This window comes from Labeo rohita, chromosome 8 (genome assembly GCF_022985175.1).
Source record: "Labeo rohita strain BAU-BD-2019 chromosome 8, IGBB_LRoh.1.0, whole genome shotgun sequence".
In the NCBI taxonomy this organism is placed as follows: Eukaryota; Metazoa; Chordata; class Actinopteri; order Cypriniformes; family Cyprinidae; genus Labeo; species Labeo rohita.
The window spans coordinates 14,710,416-14,734,168 of NC_066876.1; the positions used below are offsets into that span (position 1 = coordinate 14,710,416).

The window sequence follows — 23,753 nt, forward strand, 5'->3', positions numbered from 1 at the left end:
TTGGCCATGGATATAGGGTTAGAATGAGGCGTAGAAAGATCAAAATGAGAGAGGAAAGAGAAAGGAAGCAGGGTTATTGTGTCTTTCTTGGCTTTTGAATGAGATAATGGACTTTTTTTGTTGGAGTTGGTTTATAAAAAGTAGTAATAACAGTTATTGACTTGTGCATCTCTGTTATAGCTGGAAATAAATCGCAAGGCTACTTTTTATGTGCAGGAGTTTGGTGATGCTGTGAGTTATACTGACAACAGCTTGTTTATTTCGTTGCACTACCACATTTTCATAGTTGTTATGGAGTAGGTCTGGATTTGTTTTGTTTTATTGGTAACATCCTGTTTCGTTTTCAGGGGCGAGTGAGTTGTGGTTTTGAGTATGTGAACATATCTTGGCTTCATTTATTGTGGTTTGACCTGGTGGACCTGTTATCTGAAATTATTTCAAAGTCTTCAAAATTAGAAAATTACTTTTTAAAAAATCAAAAAAGTCAAACCATTCTACACTCAAGATTATTAATTTAGCATTTCTCCACACTGGTCTATTGACTATAATGAAACCTCTAGCGTGCTGTGGTGGTCCTGTTAAAATCTTTAATTTTCCCAGACAGGAAATCGGTTTGGGGGGTATTTACAAGCTGCCTGATGTGGGATGTTTCTCTGGAACGTTCACACTCTGTGCGACTCACAAGGTGTTCTCGGAGCAGATGTTGAACAGAAACTCTGATTCTTGTAAGGTCAAATCTCACCTGGTTTTTACTTGATCGGTAAGAACAGCTGAGATCTTTGGGGAGCTGTTAGCCACATTGACTGACTTTGTGTCCTATTATCATCTGTCTCTGATCAATCAAGATCCATTAACTTTAGACTGTGAACAGACTTTCATCTTCTTATCTGTAAGGTTTCAGCTGGGGAAGTGTAAAAAGGGTTTGCAATGAAACTTGAGAAATATCTCGGAATTCTGAACCAAAAGCCAAATATTCTTGAGCAGTCCACCACACTTTATTTTATTCATTTTTTGGAATAAAAAGCAGTTTATCCTACTGTTACGTAGATTTAAGCAAATATTGAAACCGTAGTCCAAATATCTGGTATGTAGTGTAGCTAAGACATTGAAAAATAATATATGTGGAAATAATGTATTTTGAGTGGCTTAACTGCATTTTAAACGGTTGATACATCATTTCAATCATATTAAAAAGAAGGACATTGGAAAATGCTGACAAAAACGTAAAGTCATCCATAAATTATTCCTTGGATTTTATCAGTACTTTCTGAAGCGGTTTTGTTGGTGCTAGGTACAGAGTCTTGCTTTGCTTGGCAGAAACGTTCCTCTGGAGCACAGTTCAGAGTATCAAACGTTATGCCTGATATCCCAAATGTCTTGGAAATAAACTCCTACTTTTTCCTGATGTGATTTGCCATGAAAAACAGTGAAGTTTTAAATGAGAAGGGAGAATTGAAACATTATATACATATTCTATAAATTCTATCTGTCTATATCTGTCATCGTCTGTCTGTCCATCCATCCATGTATCCATTCATCTATGCATCCATCCATCCATCGTCCGTCTGTCCATCCATTCATCCATCCATCTATCATCATTCGTCCATCCATCCATCCATCATTGTTCATCTGTCCATCCGTCCGTCCATCTATCATAATCTGTCTGTCCATCCATTGTTGTTCTATCTATCTATCCATCCATCCATCCATCCATTGTCGTTCTGTCTGTCTATTTATCTATCTATCTATCTATCCATCTGTCATCGTCCATCTGTCCATCTGTCCATTCATGTATCCATTCATCCGTCCATCCATCTATCCATCCATCGATCATTGTCTGGCTGTCCATCCATCCATCCATCCATCCATCATCGTCCATCTGTCCGTCTGTCCATCCATCTATCATTGTATGTCCGTCCATCCATCCATCCATTGTCGTTCTATCTATCTATCTATCTATCTATCTATCTATCTATCTATCTATCTATCTATCTATCCATCCATCATCCATCCATCCATCCATCCATCCATCCATTATCGTCCATCCTTCCATCCATTGTTGTTTTATCTATCTATCCATCCATCCATCATCGTCCATCTGTCCATCTGTCCATCCATCTATCATTGTATGTCTGTCCATCCATCCATCCATTGTCGTTCTATCTATCTATCTATCTATCTATCTATCTATCTATCTATCTATCTATCCATCGTCCATTTGTCCATCCGTCCATTCATGTATCCATTCATTCATCCATCCATCCATCCATCCATCCATCGTCCGTCTGTCCATCCATCCATCCATCTATCATTGTCTGTCTGTCCATCCGTCCATCCATCCATCCATCCATCCATCATCATCCGTCCGTCCATCCATCCATCCATCCATCCATCCATCCATCCATCCATCCATCCATCCGTCCATCCATCCATCCATTGTCATTCTATCTATCCATCCATCCTTCCGTCATCGTCCATCTGTCCGTTTGTCCATCCATCCATCATTGTCCGTCCATCCATCCATCTCTATTGTAGGTCTGTACATCTCTATTTCTCTGTACATCTGTTGCCTGTATTTTTGTCATTGGTTCTATCTGTCTGTTGTTATTTTATCCATCCACCATCTATCTATCATTTGTTCTTTCAATATATCTCAACATATCTCTTGGTACACCAAATGTGATATCAAAGATAATGAATGTCACAAGCAACTGCTGAACATTTTAGTTAAACTTTCAGAAATCAAGGGTTGTACATTTCAGTATGAGGTAATGAGAGCACAATTACTATGGCTGCATTTATTTATATCAGCGACACATGAAGTGGTGTCAGACTTAAAGACTTTATAAGTTAACCTCTTGAAAGTGATCTTTGATCAGAAGTGTTATTAGATGTGAACATCAGTTTTCCACATGCTAGCGGTGGGAAAAACTGCACCATGTGTTGGTGATTTTTTGCGTTCGTTTTGTCTTATTCACAGTACCAGTCAGCACTGTGGTTTGTATAGAGCTCTCTAATCTCTGTCATAGACTCCGTTAACTGTCAGATTCTTTGCTGAGGACTGTGTGCTTGGAATTCATCCAAAACCAGTGTGTAAGTGTGGGTTGCTTCTCTTTCCATCACTAATCCAAAACACATGCAGAAATTCTAGTAAAATGTTCTTTCTATCTGACTAATCAATGCTTTTCAAAAGCAAAATCTGAGGGCAAAATCAAGCAAAAGAAAAATTCTCATGTGATTTCTGCCGAAGTTGTTAGCGAAAACACATGCTTCTAGCACAGCTGCTAGAATGTTAGATTTCCCTTCAGGTGAGGAAAGGAAAAGATAAAGTGATCTCAAATAAATAGCAGAAAGAAAACATCAGACTAGCATCTGTTGCTGAATGCGGTGGTTCCAGTGGAGAAATAATTATGTGATAGACACAGGTGAAAGCAATATATGGGGCTGTAATCAGGCTCAAATTCATGTCCACCCACTGCGAATCATCCCTAACAGATGTGTTTAATTGATATGTTGTTAGATGTGATATTTTCGAGCATTAGCTCATAGTCTTGCATGTTAACTAATTAATTGGTTCTCAGTGGTTGGTCTTTCATAGCTCAAGCTGCAAGTATGTTTCATTAGGGATACATTTTGAAATTTGATTGGGCTAAGGAATGGGCTAACAAACTTGTGATTAAAAAAGATAAATAATGAATAAAATAAAATGATGATGAAATGTACAGTTGAGGTCAAACGTTTATATCCCCCTTTAGAATCTGAAAAATGTTAATTATTTTACCAAAATAAGAGGGATCATACTAAATGCATGTTATTGTTTAGTACTGACTTGAATAAGATATTTCACACAAAAGATGTTTACATATAGTCCACCAAAATAATAGTTGAATTCATAAAAATGACCCTGTTCAAAAGTTTACATACGCTTGATTATTAATACTGCATTCTTACCTTTTTGTGTTGATATGTAAACATCTTTTATGTTAAATATCTTATTTAGGTCAGTACTAAATTAACAATAACATGCATTTTGTATGATCCCTCTTATTTTGGTAAAATAATTAACATTTTGCAGATTTTGAAAGGGGGATGTAAACTTTTGACTTCACCTGTATATTAAAATAGCTTGGGTTGCTAAACATGCTCAAAATTTTATAAGTGGATAAGGTGCTCTACAATAACTGCAAATCTGCACAAATAGCAGAAAGGCTCCAAAATAATTCCTGAGAAAAGTGAGAGACATTAAAATAGCTTAGTGCTGAAGTCATCGCTTAAGTGAGGACCGTAACTCTCCCTATAAATCAGAAATGTTTGACATGAACATGCCACATGAAAGCTCTCGCTCTACTTGCAAGCATAAACATCTCATAAATGCAAATATACATGGGTTGCAAGCTGTCTGACATCACACATGGGTAAATTCATTGCATCCCCATCAAAACTAGCACGTTTGACTTTTTTTTTCTTTTCCCTTTCTTTCATCCCTATACTTTCTATCTGTGCTGTTCTGTGTCAACTCAAAGGTCCCTGGCTCAAATTTTTGGTTTTGTTTAGATTTTTTCTGAAGAAAGATACACATGTATAGCAATAAAAGCCAAAATATGAAATGTCATGGATGAATATTTACTGTGTAATCCACTATTTTGTAGAGGGGGGGTCATTCGGATTCGGAGCCAGATTACAGATTATTTTCACAGAGAGATTGGTGGTTCTGTTAGTAAAATCTGTTAACTTTAGCAATCTTTGTTGCATTATATGCCAGTGGTGATCATTCAAAAATGGGAAAAAAGCACATTTCAATTTTTCCTCTATGGCACTGACACAGGTATGAGCTATGCAATAGTTTTGACAGAGGGGAAACAACGTAGTCTCAACATTATTTGTTCTTCAGACATTCCTCTTTAAAAATGAGGTATCATCTGTGTGAAAAGTGGCCTACATTTTGGTTTTTGACCACTGAAAATGTGTACAATTTGACAATTTACTCCTGGAGCCATATTTAGATTCCAGTATTGTTGACATGTAATAAGATAGGGCCTTAAAAATGAAGATACCAAAAGAAAAGTTTATTAAAATCTAAAAGGTGGCATATCATAAAAATCTGACATTTTCCGTGTTTAAGTGCTATAATCAGATCCCTAGTGCGTCACAGACATAACCGACTGTTTTTGTAACTCCTGTGTGTTTTTAACAAAAACTTTTGTGTGTTTGACAGTTTAAGTGCAATAAGACATAAAAGAGAACTAGTTTAGTACTCACATGTCGTGATGTGTGCACTCAGAAAACCCTTTATCAGAAGTTTAAACTAAAATGGTCTAAAACACAATTTCAGCATGATAGACATGATAATCAAAACCAAACAGCTGTTTTTTTAGCACAGTATCTGAGGTATGAGCTGTAAAGGCATATTCTGGAAAAGTGGGTGGGAAGAAGCAGCTCATTTGCATTTAAAGAGACAGGCACGAAAACAGCGTGTTTCTGCTTCCTCAAAATGGGTAAATGGGTTATTGTAAAAAGCGCATAATAAGTCACCTTTAATGCTTCTTGAGTCACAGATGCAAACTTTGAAGAGAAAAAAATTGAAAAGTGTCTCTTTTTTTCCCCACCATTGGCATATATGCAACAAAGACTGCTAACATTAACAGATTTTACTAATAGAGACCTAGTTTTTGGTGCTGTTGAATACACCTGGGCTGAACATGTGTACAATTTGACAATTTACTCCTGGAGCCATACTGAGATTCCAGTATTGTTGAAATGTAATAAGATAGAGCCTTAAAAATGAAGATACCAAAAGAAAAGTTTATTAAAACCCAAAATCCAAGGTGACATATCATAAAAATCTGACATTTTCCGTGTTTAAGTTCTATAATCAGGTCTCCAGTGCATCTACCAAGCCAGAAAATGTGAAAAAGAATCAACAGCCTCAATAAGTCTCCTTTAATACTTCTTGAGTCACTTTTTTTCCCATTTTTGAACAGTCACCATTGGCATATATGCAACAAAGACTGCTAACATCAACAGATTTTTACTAAAAGAGACCTAGTTTTTGGCGCTGTTGAATACACACTGGGCTTTGAGCCACTTAAGAGCACAAAGAGAACAGTTAAGGATATCTGTGTTTTTTTCTGTTGTGATTTGGAAGCTCAGAGAGTGTTAACTTAAGATAATCAGAGGGTAGAAAGCAGTTCAAAGAAAGCAGGAATGATAATAGTTTATCTTGAGGATTTACTGCTGATTGTGGCCTCCAATCTGTTGTACCTTATGCAATGTACCTTGTTCAGCGTGCACAAACACAAGGAGTGTGATGTCATTTATCTGCTAATGCCAGGTTTAGTATTTCTTCAGAAGTCAAAAGCCTGTGTGAGATGATCCGTGTTATCCAGCATGAGATGAATGTTCCAAAGAGCAGCTTGTTTGCTTGAGTGGAACTAAGGAAATCTGACCTTTTACGCAAAGGAGTTCACATGGTCACTGTTTTGCTTGCATTTAAGTAGTGGCCTAAAAAAAGTACAGAATTTCAAATTTTTAGTTTTACATGTTTTAAAGGATTAGTTCACTTTTAGAATAAAAATTTCCTGATAATTTACTCACCCCCATGTCATCCAAGATGTTCATGTCTTTCTTTTGTCAGTTGAAAAGAAATTAAGGTTTTTGAGGAAAACATTTAAGGATTTTTCTCCATGTAGTGGACTTCAGTGGGAGCCAACAGGTTGAAGGTCCAAATTACAGTTTCATGCAGCTTCAAAGTGATTTACACAAGCCCAGCCAGGAATAATGGTCTTATCTAGCGAAACTATTGGTACGTTTCTAAAAAAAAATAACAAATTATATATTTTTTAACCATAAATACTAATTTTGCAGAAAAGAAAGTCAAAGGCCCTTTACAAAAAAGGTAAACTAACAATGTTGGGCAATTTTGAAGTTGGAGGAGAAAATGAGATGGAGTTTTTCACCCTACCTTACCTTTTCAAATCAAAGTACACAGAACTAACGTGTGATCTTTCCTACCTGATTACGTAATGTGTGAATTCGCAAATGTGCATCGCAGAGCTAGAGGAAGACGAGCATTTGTGGTTAAAAAGTATATACGTTTTTATTCTTTATGAAAATGGCCAATCGTTTCGCTAGATAAGACCCTTATTCCTAGGCTGGGATCGTGTACAGTAGTCAACATTTGAAGTGGATCAAAAAAAGGTTCATCAAAGTCGTCCTAAGACAAGAACAGGTATTCTTTTTGGTTTTAGAACAAATTTAATGAAAGGTTTTGATCCACTTCAAATGTTGACTACTGTAGAGCCCTTGGAAGCTGCACTGAAATTTTAATTTGGACTTTCAACCCATTGATCCCCATTGAAGTCCACTATATGGAGAAAAATCCTGGAGTGTTTTCCTCAAAAACCTTAAAGGAGAAGTCCACTTTCAGAATAACAATTCATAAATAATTTATTCACCCCTTGTCATCCAAGATGTTCATGGCTTTCTGTCTTCAGTCGTAAAGAAATTTTGGTTTTTGAGGAAAGCATATCAGGATTTTTCTTCATATAATGGACTTCAATTGTACCCCCGATTTTGAACTTCCAAAATGTAGTTTAAATGCAGCTTCAAAGGGCTTTAAATGATCCCAGCCAAGGAAGAAGGGTCTTATCTAGCGAAACGATCTGTCATTTTTTTTCGGAAAATCGAAACGTGTATACTTTTTAAGCACAAAAGCTCGTGTAGCACAGGTTCTGGGATGCGCGTTCATGACGTACTATTGAATCATGTCGAAAGGTCACACGGAACCACAGTGTTTACAAAGCGAACACACAAAGACTAAGAAAGTGCAAGTAAGTCAAACACTGTTTGACACTGTTTGAAAACTGACATGAACATTTTAGATGACATGGGGGTGAGTAAATGATCAGGAAATGATTATTCTGAAAGTAAACTAACCCCTTAAATAAAGTTTTTCAAAATCCTGAAACTTAAGTTTGGTCGCAGATTTTTGGACCTTTTAACATCTAGGCATTTTTATTTTGGTTGTCAGTAAGAGTTCAAAAGTTTATGGAAAATCAAGTTAGGTATAAAATGTACAACAACATTTAAATCCTGAATTGACCTTAGATTAAAAAAGATCTTTGATCTGCTGTGATCATGCCTGAAGGCCAGTGCACTCAAGTTTTCCAGGCATGGAAAAAGTGAGCATCTGAGGTCATGAACAGTTCCTCAGAGCAACAGTTCGTGCTATTGTTGTTCAAGAAGTTTTGAGGTTTTCGCGAACGATTCCGAAGCCGCCATAATTAATTCATTGTTTTATAACACAGATCTTTTCTTGGTTTGTGCATGTCTGTGAAGATAGAAGAGGCTTGGAGAGTGAAAGTCTAATTATAGTGGAGGAGGACCAAACCAAGAAAACGATCTGTGACATCATCCCAGCTGCAAGGATCAAGAATCATGGGGGATGTGTATGTAGGAGTAACTTTCATGTATTTAGGCTGTAAAAAGTGCATTCATTCCACTGAAGTCTTGTCAAGCGGAGGTTGACAGAAACTGTGAGCATTTGTTCAGGGTAAACTTTTTCAATAAAAGCATTGACGTTTAATTTGTGCCTTTCTGCACACATAATACGAATGACAGAGGCGAGGAACATACAAAGCCAGGTCAGCCTCTTAAGCAGGCCCACCGCATAGATTTTGCTGGGTAAACATTAGTCAGAACAAGGCTTAAGTGTTCTCCTGTCTCCATTGATGATGGATGTGCTTTCCGTTGACCTCAGGTGACCCTTTCACCCCAAGGCCTCAGATTACTCATCCTTTCCACTCTAAAATAACTGGCATCACCGCCATGAAAAAAAGGGCTGTCAGCAACAGCAAGAAATTGACCATGAAATTTACTTTTTTTGTTAAATTATGGTAATCTTGATAAGCCCAACACAGATATTCTGTATTCAGTTATCTTTTTTAAATTGAATGTATATTGGTTTTCAACAGTAAATAACAAACAAAATAAATCAAGTAAGATGAAAAAAAATCTGAACAAAATATAAATGAATGATAAATAAATACTGCTGCTACTACTAACTATAAACGAACAATTTAAAAAATTCTTGAATTATATCATGTTATAATGTGTACAAAGTTAGACTGCCAAAATTAATGTGTGAAATGTATTTATTTTATTTTATTTTATTTATTTTACCATGATGACAGTATAATTCTGGCCTTTGTAATTTAGAAAAAAAATATTTTATTTTATTTTATTTTGACATGTTGACATGTTTATTCCATTTGACAATATAATTTTGGTCTTTGTGATTTATAAAAAAATATTTTATTATTTCATTTTATTTTATTTTATTATATATATATATATATATATATATATATATATATATATATATATATTACCATGTTGACAAGTTTATTCCATTTGACAATATAATTTTGGTCTTTGTGATTTATTAAAGTTTTTTAGTTTACCACATTGGCATGTTTATTCCATTAGACAATATAATTCTGGTCTTTGTGATTTATTTTATTTTATTTTATTTTATTTTATTTTATTTTTATTTTATTTTATTAGTTTACCACATTGACATGTTTATTCCATTTGACAATATAATTCTGAGCTTTGTGATTTTATAAAAACTGGTTGGAGCTACAGTATATGTCATACACACAAATAAATACACTATAAAGGAAATGTATTTATTAGTCAATCCCTAACAAGTGTTTTATTTAAAGTCATTTACACTTTTTTATTAAATAAATCAAATAAAATGAAAAAAAAAAAACTGAGAAAATTACTAAATAAAATGAATGAATGCATGAATGAATAAATAAATAAATAAATAAATAAATAAATAAATGTTGCTGCTGCTACTACTACTAACTATAAAGAAACAATTTCAGTTTTTTTTTTTATTTGCCCACATTAATGTTTATTTTATTTGACAATATAATTTAAATAATCTATATATATGTATATATATATATATATATATATAGAGAGAGAGAGAGAGAGAGAGAGAGAGAGAGACAGATATCTTATATATATATATATATATATATATATATATATATACAGTGGGGAAAGTATTCAGACCCCCTTAAAGTTTTCACTCTTTGTTATATTGCAGCCATTTGCTAAAATCATTTAAGTTCATTTTTTTCCTCATTAATGTACACACAGCACCCCATATTGACAGAAAAACACAGAATTGTTGACATTTTTGCAGATTTATTAAAAAAAAAAAAAACTGAAACATAACATGGTCCTAAGTATTCAGACCCTTTGCTGTGACACTCATATATTTAACTCAGGTGCTGTCCAATTCTTCTATTTATGTGTGTGTGTGTGTGTGTGTGTGTGTATATATGTGTGTATATATATATATGTATATATATATATATGTATATATCTATATATATATATATATATATATATATATATATATAATTATAATTGTTAAATGACTGTTTTGTTTTTAAATAATTGTTTTGTTTTCATGAAAAAAAAAGTTGCATTTCCAAGGTTTTTTTGTAAGCATCTTAAAAATACAGAATCTTTTTTTTATGTTAACGGAGCTACTGCAGAAAATTGTGTCAAATTCCTGACGCTAATAAATACACAAAGCACAATTTAATTTCCATAACAACGAATGTATTAATGCCAAAAAAATATTAAAACGCAGTTAAATACTGATTGACTTGATTGGCAGCCTTAATTATAAGTGGAGGGCAATTGCACAAATTTGCCACTCAATACATACTTTGTTGTGTCATTGCCGTACGCTTCCAATTAAGTGTAACCAACCATGCAGCGAAAATTTGATTTTAGTAGTTTATTTTGGATCATTTTTGGCTGGTATTTCTGTACATGCAGCTGAATGTCTCCATGGCTGCTATTTTATTAGTCCTGGCTTCATTTTGAGCTGACTCAGTGCTGTCTGCCTCACCTGTGAGTAATATTTGAACACAGACCTCAGGCCTTGATTCCACACCTGGCCATCTGACAACAGTAGCCCTACCCCAAGTCATTTTGCTCGCCAGTGCGCCATGATAATGGTGAGTGTGTTTGGGTAAGGGAAACAGCTGCAGTCACTGAGTGATGCTGTCTTTTTCAGACTAGGAAGACTATGACTTTGTCTTTAAAGGTCATAAATTAGTGTTAACCTTTCTATTGTAATTGGAGACAAATTGCTGATCTTAAGTGCTTCTAAAAAGTGTTAAACTTAAATGGTTTTGCATGTTCCAATCCCCCATACAAAGTCTGTCTTTCACCATCATTAATTTCCTTCCTCAAGTATGCTGGAGCTTTCCTTATTTTCTAAGTTTTATTTTCCTGCTGTGCCTAATATGTTTTTTTTCTTCGAGCCACATGTGGCTGGTGCGATTTACAGTTATTTTAGCCGGCTACCCCACAGACTTTACTCCACAAAAATTGCTCAGGAACTTGGTGAAAAAAAAAAATAACATGAGTGATATGAATTTTAATCTATCTTACATCCACTTTCCACAGTTTGATAGTCCTGTACGGCCATAAAATTGTCTAACTTATAATGTCTTTGTGATTGCCTCGGGGAGTTAGAAAGTTGGCCAAGTGAACATTATTGTGAAATTGTCATCACGTCTCAGCCTTCCTTAAGTCTCGTAAATTTGCAGTTGAGAGGAATAGCAGATTCTCAATTTCATTCAGAAGTCAAAAAAGTCCCAGAAGAAGATCAAGGAACTTTCCACATTTTGATTCATTGGGCATTTGACATCCATTTGAGGGCCCGTCAGTTATATTTACGTTACGAATCCTGTGCTGGAATGTGCATTAAATGCTGATTATCTTTATTTTCACTTGCAGTTTTTCCACTTTCATGCCAATTTTGTGTAGTATAGAGACGCATCTTCACCTCACAGCTGTCAGTTTTACTTAATATGGCACGCTTTTGTCACATCAGCCTTAAAACTGTAACATTCATGGTCTTTTATGTATACTTCATGTAAAAATCATGACTTACAGCTTCCATATGGATTTTTTTACAAGACAGTCCTCTATACATCACAAGGAAGGAATCTACGGATGGAGACTATAGTAAAGCTTTTAACAGATGCCTTACATTAAAGTCCCTAGTGACACACGCTGAGCCCATTGAGCTAAAATATAAGAGGGCAAAACCACTCCTGAGATAATGCAGGATAAACAGAGAGGGATTCAAAGGCGAAGGCAAATGTTTCCAGTAATTATCCGACTGAGGATATTTCCTCAGGCATTCTCTCAAAGACATCATTTTACAATGAACTAGCTGAACGTATGGAAAAATTCCATCTACTCAGAATTGTCAGTCAATGCTGTCACTCAACATTGTGTTTGTGGTTAAAAATCATCTAGAGGAAGATCGAAGGTGCGAGATAAAGCTCATTCATTTCAAGCTGTTGATGCACTGCCAGAGCACTTTAGATAGTTTCCCTTTCCTGTAAAAATAACTTTCAGCTGCCAATAACAACCAGATCAGATTTATTTTATAGGTGGAGTGGAAGCATCAACTGAAAGTATATCTGAAGATATTTTCCTTTTTGTGATTAAATAGTTTCCTTTTGACATTCTGTGGAAAATTTTGAAACTGAAACCATGCGCTTTGAATGTGCTTGATCCATTAACAAAAATTTGCTGCAGACCTGACAAAACCAGAGATGTGAAATTGAGAGCTATTTAAGTGGTTCTGGATTTGCCTGCTTAAGAGCACATTTGATTTATGCTGTTTTCTGAGTGTTATTTTTAATAGTGTATTAAAAGCCTAATTTGAAGTGTAGCAGTCTTAAAGGAATAGTTCAGCCAATAATGAAGATTTTCAGATTTGCATTGCACCACTTACTCACCATTGGATCCTCTGCAGTAAATACGTGCTGCCAGAATGAGTCCAAACATCTGATAAAAACATCACAATAATCCACAAGTAATCCTACAATTACACAATTGAAATATATCCATCATTAAGTTGTTTTTTTTTTAAACCATTTACAAGCATCTACTATGCAAGCCCATTTCCGCCACTAAATAAAAAACTTAAAAAAGGTAATTGCCACTTTGTGGTACAAACTGGCTATTCTGAATTTTTTCTCTTAGAATTGTGAAAAGAAAATCTGAATTGTTTGCGTTTCCTGCCTCAGAATTGGACATTATAACTCGCAATTGTGAGTTTATATCTCACAGTCGGAATTGTGAGATATAAACTTGCAATTGTGAGGAAAAAAGTCAGAACTGTAAGATGCTTGCAGCTGTGTGGGAAAAAGTCAGAACTTGTAATCGTCAGAATTGCAAGTTTAAAGGGGTCATCGGATGCAAAGTTCACTTTTACATGTTGCTTGAACATTAATGTGTGTTGGCAGTGTATGTACACATCTACCCTATAATAAATGCAGTGGTTTTTAATTAATCTGTAAAAATAATATCCCCCTTTTTCAAATCGAGCCATTCTCAGATGCGTGTGGCGTCACACCGACAGAGGCCGCTCCCACCATAGTTGATTGACATGAGCCTCTTACCTTAGACCCGCCTTACATCAGCTGTAACAGTCCGACGTCCATTGTTTCGATGCCAGAGCAGGGATGTAAGTTAGACAAGAATATCTCTGATTGAGTGATTGAGGTGTTGTGTTGCTGGATGTAATAATGAACGCAGTGGTCGTCATTTACTTCCAACATCTGAGCTTCTGAAGATGCAATGGATTACGTTTGTTTGTGAAGGGAATGTACCTTCCAATCTACATAAACGCATCTATGTTTGCGTAAATCATTCATGATCCAGCTTCACTTACAGCAGAAGTGGGTATAAGAGGTTTATTATGAATCTCTGCAATAACCTTTCCTAATAACATGCTAGTTAGCAAGTTTAGCGGCTAAATGGGGCTAAAGTAAACAGGCTCGTCACTCCACAGAGAGAAGAGAGGGGCGGGGCGAGCAGAGCTCATTCACATTTAAAGGAACAATCCATTAGAATGAGATGATTTTTTGCAGAGCTCATTTTGACAAGGTAAAAAGGGTGTTGTTTTACACTACCATTGAGAATTTTTAACCAAAGTATATTATAAACTTTTTATTAAGACCCTAAAGAATCATATCAACTTCTGGAAAATGGGCATCCGATGACCCCTTTATATCTCACAATTCTGACGGGTTTATATCACATAATTCTGAGGAAAAAGTCAGAATTGTGAGTTTATATCACACAGTTCTGAAAAAAATACGTCAGAATTGTGAAATAAAAAGTTGCAACTACTTATTTTAAATTCTTTATTCAGTGGTGGAAACAGGCTCCCATAGAAAACAGACCAAAAGAGTTGAACAAACAATTTGGTTTGCAAGATACTTGCAATTGCAAGAAAAAAGTCAGAATTGCTAGATATAAACAAGCAATCATGAGAAAAAAAGTCAAAATTGCAAGATACTTGCAACTGCAAGAAAAAATAAGTCAGAATTGTGAGATACAACTGCGAGAAAATAGTCAGAATTACAAGATACTCGCAATTACAAGAAAAAAGTCAGAATTGCGAGATATAAACTCTAGAAAAAAATTAGAATTGCAAAGTACAATTACAAGAAAAAAGTCAGAATTTCAAGATTCTCGCAATTACAGGAAAAAAGTCAATTGCAAGATATAAACTTGCAACTGCAAAAAGAAAGTCAGAATTGCAAGATATTTGCAATTGTGAGAAAAAAAGTCAGAATTGCAAGATACTCACGATTACGGGAAAAAAAGTCAAAATTGTGAGAAAAAAGTCACTTTTGCAAAATACTTGCAGCTATGAGAAAAATAAGCCAGAATTGCAAGATAAAGACTCACAATTGCGAGAATAAAGTAAGACAGTCGCAGTTGCGAGGAAAAATTTCAGGAAAGAAGTCAGAGCTGCGAGATATAAACTTGTAATTCTGATTTTTTATTTTTTTTTTCCCCCACCTCAGAATTGGACATTATAACTCGCAGTGAGGAAAAAAAGTCAGAATTGTGAGAGAAAAAGTCACAACTCAAAAACTTTTTATTCTTAATTCAGTGGTGGAAACATGCTCCCATAGAAAACAGACCAAAACAACTGAACAAATAATTTGGTTGACTTTGATGTGACAAGCAACAGTTTAAAGCTAAAAATGCCTTAATTATGGATTTATTTCTTACAAACTCCCAGCTTTTCATTTCACAACATGTTAATTTATGGACTGAAGTCGTGGTTTACTCTCATTCTGATGGCACCCATTCACTGCATAGAATCCATTGTGTGGCAAGTGTTGTAACGCAACATTTTTTTTTCCATTTTTTGGCCTGAGGGTGAGTACATTTTAAGAAAATCTTCAAAAATTTGCTCTATGGAACACACAAAAAAACAACATTTGTACAAATGCCTCGGTGATCCGCAGAAAAAAAAGTAGGTCATACAGGTTTGGAAAATAGATTTTTTTTTTATGCTACATGGTCCTTAAATTTGAAGTGCCTATAAAAGTTGTGAGTGTCATGGCTGTTCTTGATGTCCGACATGTAAATCATGACATGCGTTGATGTCTAACTGCAAAGGCTTTTCTTCTTAAGTCACAGCTGAGAACAAGGTGTGCTCTGTTAATGCCTGTTTGGGTTCAGGTCTGCTAGTTTTAATGCTCGCTGCTGCCGGGAACGGAGCAAGAGTGATGTGGCAGCGCTGTAGGCGACGTTATGCTTAACGTCATGCTTAAGATATTGCCTTGTTTGCTTGTGTTAACTGAAGGGGGGGATGTGATTTTTAGTCAGTGACCCTCTAAAGGCTAGTGTGTGGACGTCAACTATCAGCACCTCCGGATATTTAGAAGAGTTCAGTGACTTGTGCTGATTGTTTTAGAAGTTAAATGTTTGACTTTTATATATATATATATACTGAAGTAGTGGGAAGTTTAGCTAGGACATTTAGATTTTATGAGGTCTTTATCATTTATTTGCTCAAATTAGATCATCTAAAGTTGAAATAGCCTCCATATTGCCAGTCGGTTCCATGCCAGTCATTAGTGAAGCACTTCGATATTATAAGGATATTTCATGCAGGACAGAAGAACAGAACATCCTGTGAAATGTGAGCAACATGTGTGCAATGAGAGCCAGCATGGTACATGTCATTTTCCTGCTGAGTGGATGACTTATTTCTGTGTGAGAATAGGAAAGTCTTTCTAGACATTTTTTTTTTCTCTATTTGATGACAGCAAGACAGTATCACAGTAGGGGAGCAAGTTTCTTATCCCAACACAGACGGACCACACGTTTCACCACATTATGAGGCCACGTCAGTTGCACAAAGATGCTTTTTTTAAATTAATTTTAATCAAAGAAGAACTGCGATTGCAGAATTCTGGTAGCATATCTTTAGTTGATCTTTAGGCATCAGTCTTTAGTTTTCAGTGGATACAAATGAGGAACAGGGCAACATGGAGTTTTTCAATTTGTCCTCTGTTGTCCTTTTGTTCTTCGATGATGCAGCTTGAATATGTCAGCCTAAGCTTTGCCTGTTTTTCTGATTTCCAGCCAGGCCAAAGATCAGTGTGAGATAATTTCCTGTCTGCAGGAGAAGTCCATGGGAAAGCGATACAGATTCACAAACCTCTGGAATAAACACAGAAATCCAAATCCAAAAACACATCCCATACTAAGCCACAAAAATCAGTCATTATAAATTGGGCTTTTTCATAGCTGCTGTTGGAACTGTTTTGAAGGCTGAGTAAATGATGACAGAATTTTCATTTCTGAGTCAACAACACTACTGTTCAAAAGTTTTTTTTTTTTTTTGTTTAAAGTTATGCCCGCCAAGGCTGCATAAAAATACAGTAAAAAATAGTCATATTGTGAAATTTTAGGGCTGCCAAACAATTAATCACGATTAATCACATACAAAGTAAAAGTTTGAGTTTGCCTAGTATATGTGTGTGTACTGTGTTATTATGTATATATAAATACGAGCACATACATGTATATATTTAAGAAATATTTACAAGTATATGTATTTATTATAATTTTTATAGAATTTATATTATATATAAATAAACATATTTTGTACATAACATATTTCTCTTAAATATATACATGAATGTGCTTGTATTTATATATACATAATAATTACACATAGTACATACACATATATTAGGTAAACTCAATCTTTTATTTTGTATGCGATTAATAAAAATAAAAAAATGTAATTGTAACTTTTTTTATCTCACAATTCGGACTTTTTTTCTCAGAATTGCGTGATATAAACGGACAGTTGCAAGAAATAAAGTCAGAATCGTGAGATAAAAACTGTTTATATCTCGCAATTCTGGCTTTTTTCTCACAAATAAAAGGTTTATATTGCAGTTGAGTTTTATTCTTGAAATTCAGATTTTTTTTCTCGCAATTTTGAGTTTATATCTTGCGATTCTGACCTTTTTCTTGTGATTCAGATTTTTTTCTCATAATTGCGAGTTTATATCTTGCAATTCTGACTTTTTTTCTCAGAATTGTGAGATAAACTCACAATTGTGAGTTATAAAGTCCAATTTTGAGGAGAAAAAAAAAACACTGATATGTTCTCAGAATTGCTAGTTTAGCCCTCGGTTTCACAGACAAGGCTTAAGCCTAGTCCCAGACTAAAATGATGTAAGTCTGAGCTGTTTCAACTGACAGAAACTTTGATCTTAAAACATATCAGTCTTTGGTTTGTCTCAAGATGCACACCAGTAAAGTTTCTAAGGCACATTTATAAAAATTACATGAATGTCCTAATTGAACTGTGGCCTGATCCTGACTTAGTCCAAGCCCTGTCTGTGAAACCATGTCTATATCTCACAATTCTGACTTAACTCATGTTATAAAGTCAGACTTGCAAGATATAAACTCGCAATTCTAAGAAAAAAAGTCAGAATTGGGAGTTTATATCTTGCTATTCTGAGAAACAAACTCACAATTTTGACTTTATCATGCAAATCTGAGAAAAAAGTCACAATTGCAAGAAAAAAAGCCAGAATTGTGAGATAAAAAGTCACAGTTTTTTTTTATTCAGTGGCAGAAACAGGCTTCCATATTAAAGGAATAATTCACCCAACAATTAAAATTCTGTCGTTAATTACTCATCCTCATGTCGTTCCAAACCCGTAAGACCTTCGTTCAAGGTTTGTAACACAAATTAGGATATTTTTAATTAAATCATTCAAGGCCCAGAAAGGTAGTAAGGACATCATTAAAATAGACCATGTGACATCAGTGGTTCAACCCTAAAGCTACGAGAATACTTTTGTTTTTTCAACTATTTCTTTTCTTCCGTGTCAGTCTTTGACGCGCGTTCACAAAAGTACCACGACATGAGAGTGATGACAGAATTTTCATTTTTGGGTGAACTATCCCTTTAATATATTAAAATGTATTCATTTAGAATAAGATAATACAGTACAGTTAATTAACTGGAAAAAAAAAGTTTCATGTTTTGTAGAATGACCAACATTTACTTAAACTTCTGACTTCAAAGTAGTTTATAAATTCATTGTCTTTATTCTGACATCAAGAGCATTGAAGACCTCAGGCTTAGGAGGCCTTGGGCCTCAAATTATTATTAAACTATAGCATGTGTTCAGATATGCACCATTAACTCCTCTGTTCTGATGTTTTGGTGACATTGCTGAAGACCTTTGTGCTGATAAAGCGGTGGGGGTGAGACCTCATCTCTGAGGAGGAGCGGTGGGTGAGGTGACAGGACCGAGATGCTCAGTATTCCAATACTACACTTGAAAGAGAGTCCTTGTTTGTTTTGGACCGTCGGAGCCCCGCACACACAGAAAGGGACTGTTCTCCATCTTTAGGGCTCTTGGCTGAAGACTCAACCTTGAAGCAAAATAGTCCATTCAACTTGTGTTCTCTCTCTCTCTTCTGTTTCTACACCCCCTTTTTAGATGATTCCCATCCCTATACAGAGCTGGATAATTGGGGCATTAATACCTAGATGAGACCCTTTGTTTAGGGCACTTTATTTTCAAGAGCAGCTTCTTGAGTCTCCTGGAGTGCAGTCTTTGTTTTCTCTGAATTCATTTGTTTTGGCTTTTTAATTTTGATCCAAATGAGTTTAGAGAAAATTAACCCCCCTAATCTGGGATTATAGAAGCATAAAAAGACAAAACACAGTTGGTTTGTGTGTTTGAATCCAGGGAGTTGATGTAAAAGAGTACTAAAACATTTATGAATATTATTAAGACTTGTTATGATTTTTATTAAGAGCTACTGTGTGATTGTTTCATTCAGCATATGAATCATTTTGATACCCATTGCAAAAACAGCACTTAAAATGACAAATGTGAACAGCTCCCGTTTTGAATGAGAAAAGCAGAGAGGTGTTTTCAACCACAGAAGCGAATGGAAAAGGAAGCCATCCGTGACCCTGTGACCTCCAACTCTTAATTTTATTTCCATGTTAAACTTTTGGGGTTTTATGCCTTCGGGTGGCTTTCCAAAAGTTCCTTATTTTTCTGAAAGTGTAGTCTCTCTTGGTGTAAACTGCTCCCTTTGTCACCAGGCTTGTACGTTTTATGAGAGTTATGAATCAGTTTTTGTCATTAATTCTTCCATCGGGGAATAAAAATGTGGAATTCTCTTACGGAAGAGAGAAATTCAGAGGTATTTCCACTCACTGGCAGAGTATGAGGTGTATGACATTGTCAAACTTTTAGATATTCCGTAATAAATTAGTAAACCAATCATGGTCTGTGCAATATCCGTGCATTTGTTTGACAGAATAAAAATCTAAAAACTCATTTAATGAGTTTAGATGACAGTTTTAACTGCTTTAAAGTCATACTTTTAATATACTAATGTATGTGTTTTATTGTCATTCATGATTTTTTTGTGAGTCCTCAGCAACAGTTACTTGTTTATTAATCAATTACATTGTTAAAAAACATATTTATTTAAAAAAATGTAATTAATATTAATACATATTTTTAAAAAATATACTATTAATACTTATCCAGTCCATGTGCACGTTGCTTTTTTGTGCATGCATTTTCATGTCAGTTTATGCTTTTATAAACCATGTTTCTTCATTCTTTTTTTTAACGTAAGATTATATCCATGGAATTTATGACTGAATCAGATCATATGTGCGTTTACTAAATTAAGTCCCTGGTTTTGTGTTGGTTGCGTGCTGGTTTTGGAAGCGAGGTAACTTCAGCGTCTCTTAAGACGACTCTCTGTTTTCTCTTTCCACCCTTTACAATTACTGATACTAGATAAACAATAGCTCAGTATTACAACCCTGAGCCCTACGGAAAATCCTGGAGTTGGAAACCTCAGAGAGCCGATGGTGTGGTGAGACGAGGTTCCAAGCAAAGCACATACTGTACCCCGTGTCTCAGTGTGAGGGACTCACCATTTGTTATTATTTCCCATGTTCAGCAAGTACGGTAATACCTTGCAGATTAAAAGAAGGACCTCGATCAACCGCAGCTTGCTTCTGCAGCCAGATTTGGGGGGATCACAAAATAATTGGGCTTTTCCATTTTCCACTGTACATGAGATTTTTTCGTGCTTATTTATTTTAGTGCTTATTCAAACACAACAGGGTTGTGACGAGACACTTATCCCATGAGACGAGACGAGACACGAGACTGGGTTCACGAGAATGAGACGAGACAAGATTTTTGAACTTTTCTTAAGAAATCCTCAATGATGAAATGTATAGGAAAAATAGTCTTTTATTCAACTGAAAAAGACAAATAGCAAAACATTGTAGTTGCATTTTGAACTTTATGAAATTAAACTTCCATTTTAATGAATTATATGCAGTAATAAACAACATTTAAACAAGAGCTTCATGATTCTGGGTAAATTGAGAATCCCAGTTATTTTTAATAAATTGGAGACCATGATTCTCTCATGATTCTAGAGAAAAAAGATTAGAAACGTAATTTACTAGTGGTTCTGACAAACTGTTCATTGCTTAAGTCTTTTAAAAACCTATATTCATTGAAGACTTGTTTGACTATTGAAATCCAAATGAATGATTCAATGACATATATTTTTTTAAGGGCAGTTGTCGCCACCTCCTGGCGGAAGAGGATAAGCGTCACAATACCTACAAGTGTTAACATACTTTAGTTTTGATCGCTACTGTAGACAATAAGTGTTTATACCTAAACTATAAACTTTTATCCCAGTACTTCTATTATTTAAATGTCTGTAACACAGAAATAATGATTATAATGTGGTTGAAAAGACTGTTTGTGTTGCTCTTTCTACGTTCACATTTACCCCGACCCTCTGATTCATTAACATGAGCAGCGACAAAACCTGCTTCTCACGCTCCACTGACACTCGCGATGTGAAACAGTCCTGATACACTTAGCTAAATCGTTGTCATTCATGAATAAGATCGCGTGGGTGTTTGAATGGAGATCTCAATATTTTAAGGATTAATCGTGCAGTTGTAATGTAGACACTGCAGATCCGACTGGTCTCACCAGACACATCTGATCTCGCGAGATCTCGTGCCACGAGATCTCGTCACATCCCTAAAACACAACATGCATGTCAAAGTGAGCAAACATTGGGACAGTTCTGTGGGATACTATATGTTTAAAAAATCTTAAAGAGATCGTTCAAACAAAAATGAAAGTTCAGTCATCATTTACTCAAGCGTTTTTGGCCAAACAATGAAAGTCCAAAACAAGTCTTGTACAACAAAGATTTACCTTTTTTAGCACATTTTTCCCTTCCAAAACTATATACAGATGAGGTCAAAAGTTTACATACATCTTGCATAATCTGCAAAATTGTAAATATTTTTCCAAAATAATAAGAGGGATCATACAAAATGCATGTTAATTTTTATTTAGTACTGAGCTGAATAAGATATCTCACAAAAAAAGTTTACATATAGTCCACAAGAGAAAATAGTAGTTGAATTTATAAAAATGACCCTGTTTAAAAGTTTTACGCTTGATTCTTAATACTGTGTTGTTACCTGAATGATCCACAGCTGTTTTTTTGGTTTAGTGATAGTTGTTCATGAGTCCATTGTTTGTCCTGAACAGTTAAACTGCCCGCTGTTCTTCAGAAAAATCCTTCAGGTCCCACAAATTCTTTGGTTTTTCAGCATTTTTGTGTATTTGAACCCTTTCCAACAATGACTGTATGATTTTTTGACACTGAGAACAACTGAGGGACTTGTATGCAACTATTACAGAAGGTTAAAATGCTGACTGATGCTCCAGAAGGAAACACAATGCATTGAGAGCCAGGGGTGAAAACTTTTGAACAGACATGACGATGTGTACATTTTTCTTATTTTGCCTAAATATCATATTTTTTTCATTTAGTACTGCCCTTTAGAAGCTACAGAAGATACTTACATGCTTTCCAGGAGACAAAATAAGTTAAATTTTCCCCGATGTTCAAATTCAAAAAGTTTTCACCCCCTGGCTGTTAATGCATTGTGTTTCCTTTTGAAGCAGGGTAATTTTTATAAATTCAACTATTATTTTCTCTTGTGGTCTATATGTAAACATCTTTCACGTAAAATATTTTATTCAGGTCAGTACTAAAAAAAAATATGCATTTTGTATGATCCCTCTTATTTTGGTCAAATAATTAACATTTTGCTGATTCTGCAAGGTCTTTGTAAACTTTTGCTCTCAACTGTATTTTATACTTAACTGCCGGGGAACAACCACATAGGCTTAAACTTTTACATTTGTTACACTACATTTAGCTGCATAATTACAGATAATTACATTTATCTGAGAAGTGCAGCTTCTCTGATGAATAAGAATCCTTATCAGGATATCTCATAGCTCTAAGTACCTCATTCATCTTGCCATGTTTGATGCATCGCAGACAGACGTGTTTTGTCTGCTCCATAAGAGCTTTTTTAACACAAAAGGATGAAAGTTCTTATGATCCTGATGACAAAAGCTCTTGACATTAATCAGAAGTGGGATAGGAGGTTTTTTCTCTTCAGTGGCTTTGACACCCACTGCTGCACTACATGCAAGGTCTGTAACGAACCACCTCAGAGACAAGGATCTGAGAGCGCCTGGAAGAGCGACGGGATGGAAAATACACCCCAGCCCTCCACTGTGGTCCCTGCAGAAACTCATGAGCTCATCGTTTGGCTAGACATCTGCAACCTCTTTGAACAGTAGCCTGACCACATCCTTAGGGCTCCACCATTCTTTCGCTCCCTGTAGATCCTTGCCGCTATCGCTTTACCTCACTACGTTATTGAGGGAATGAAGAATCACTGCCTTGACAGCAGCTGAGTAGTGTTGCGCTGTTTTTAAGAAATTTGCTGATTGCTTACAAACAGGTTTCCATGTGACTCCGCCCACCCTTGCCATTGGCCAGATTTACAGATGGCCACACCCCAAACTCACACCATTGGTTGAGCCGCTGTTGCTATGTCAGCATGATTGGTATTCTTAAGCAAACAGAGCAATGTTTTCATAGCACCACAGTGTTTACACTTGTCTGGGGAATCAAATGAGTGGCTTTCTTAAAATTGTCTCTGTATATTAAGTTGGGATACAAGACAGTATTTTCTGCAATTTTATACCAGTATTTAAATTATTGCGTCAGTATGTGACCATCTGAACTGGTTTTAGAAATTATGGTGTTTTTAGTTGGCTGTAGGGTTTTTTTTTTTCTTCTTCTTCTTCTTTTTGTGCATTATAGACAGTCTTGTAAGAGAAAACCATGACATATGCTGTTTCAAAGAATGTCCTTATTGTCAAAGAAGCAAAAGTTTGGGGATG

The 23,753-nt window shown here is 35.3% G+C and overlaps 1 protein-coding gene across 1 annotated transcript in view; it reads left to right on the forward strand.

Annotated features, from left to right (window-relative positions):
• Positions 1 to 23,753, forward strand: part of ralgps1 (Ral GEF with PH domain and SH3 binding motif 1) — a 147,933-nt gene that overhangs the window by 87,537 nt on the left and 36,643 nt on the right. The window lies entirely within an intron of this gene.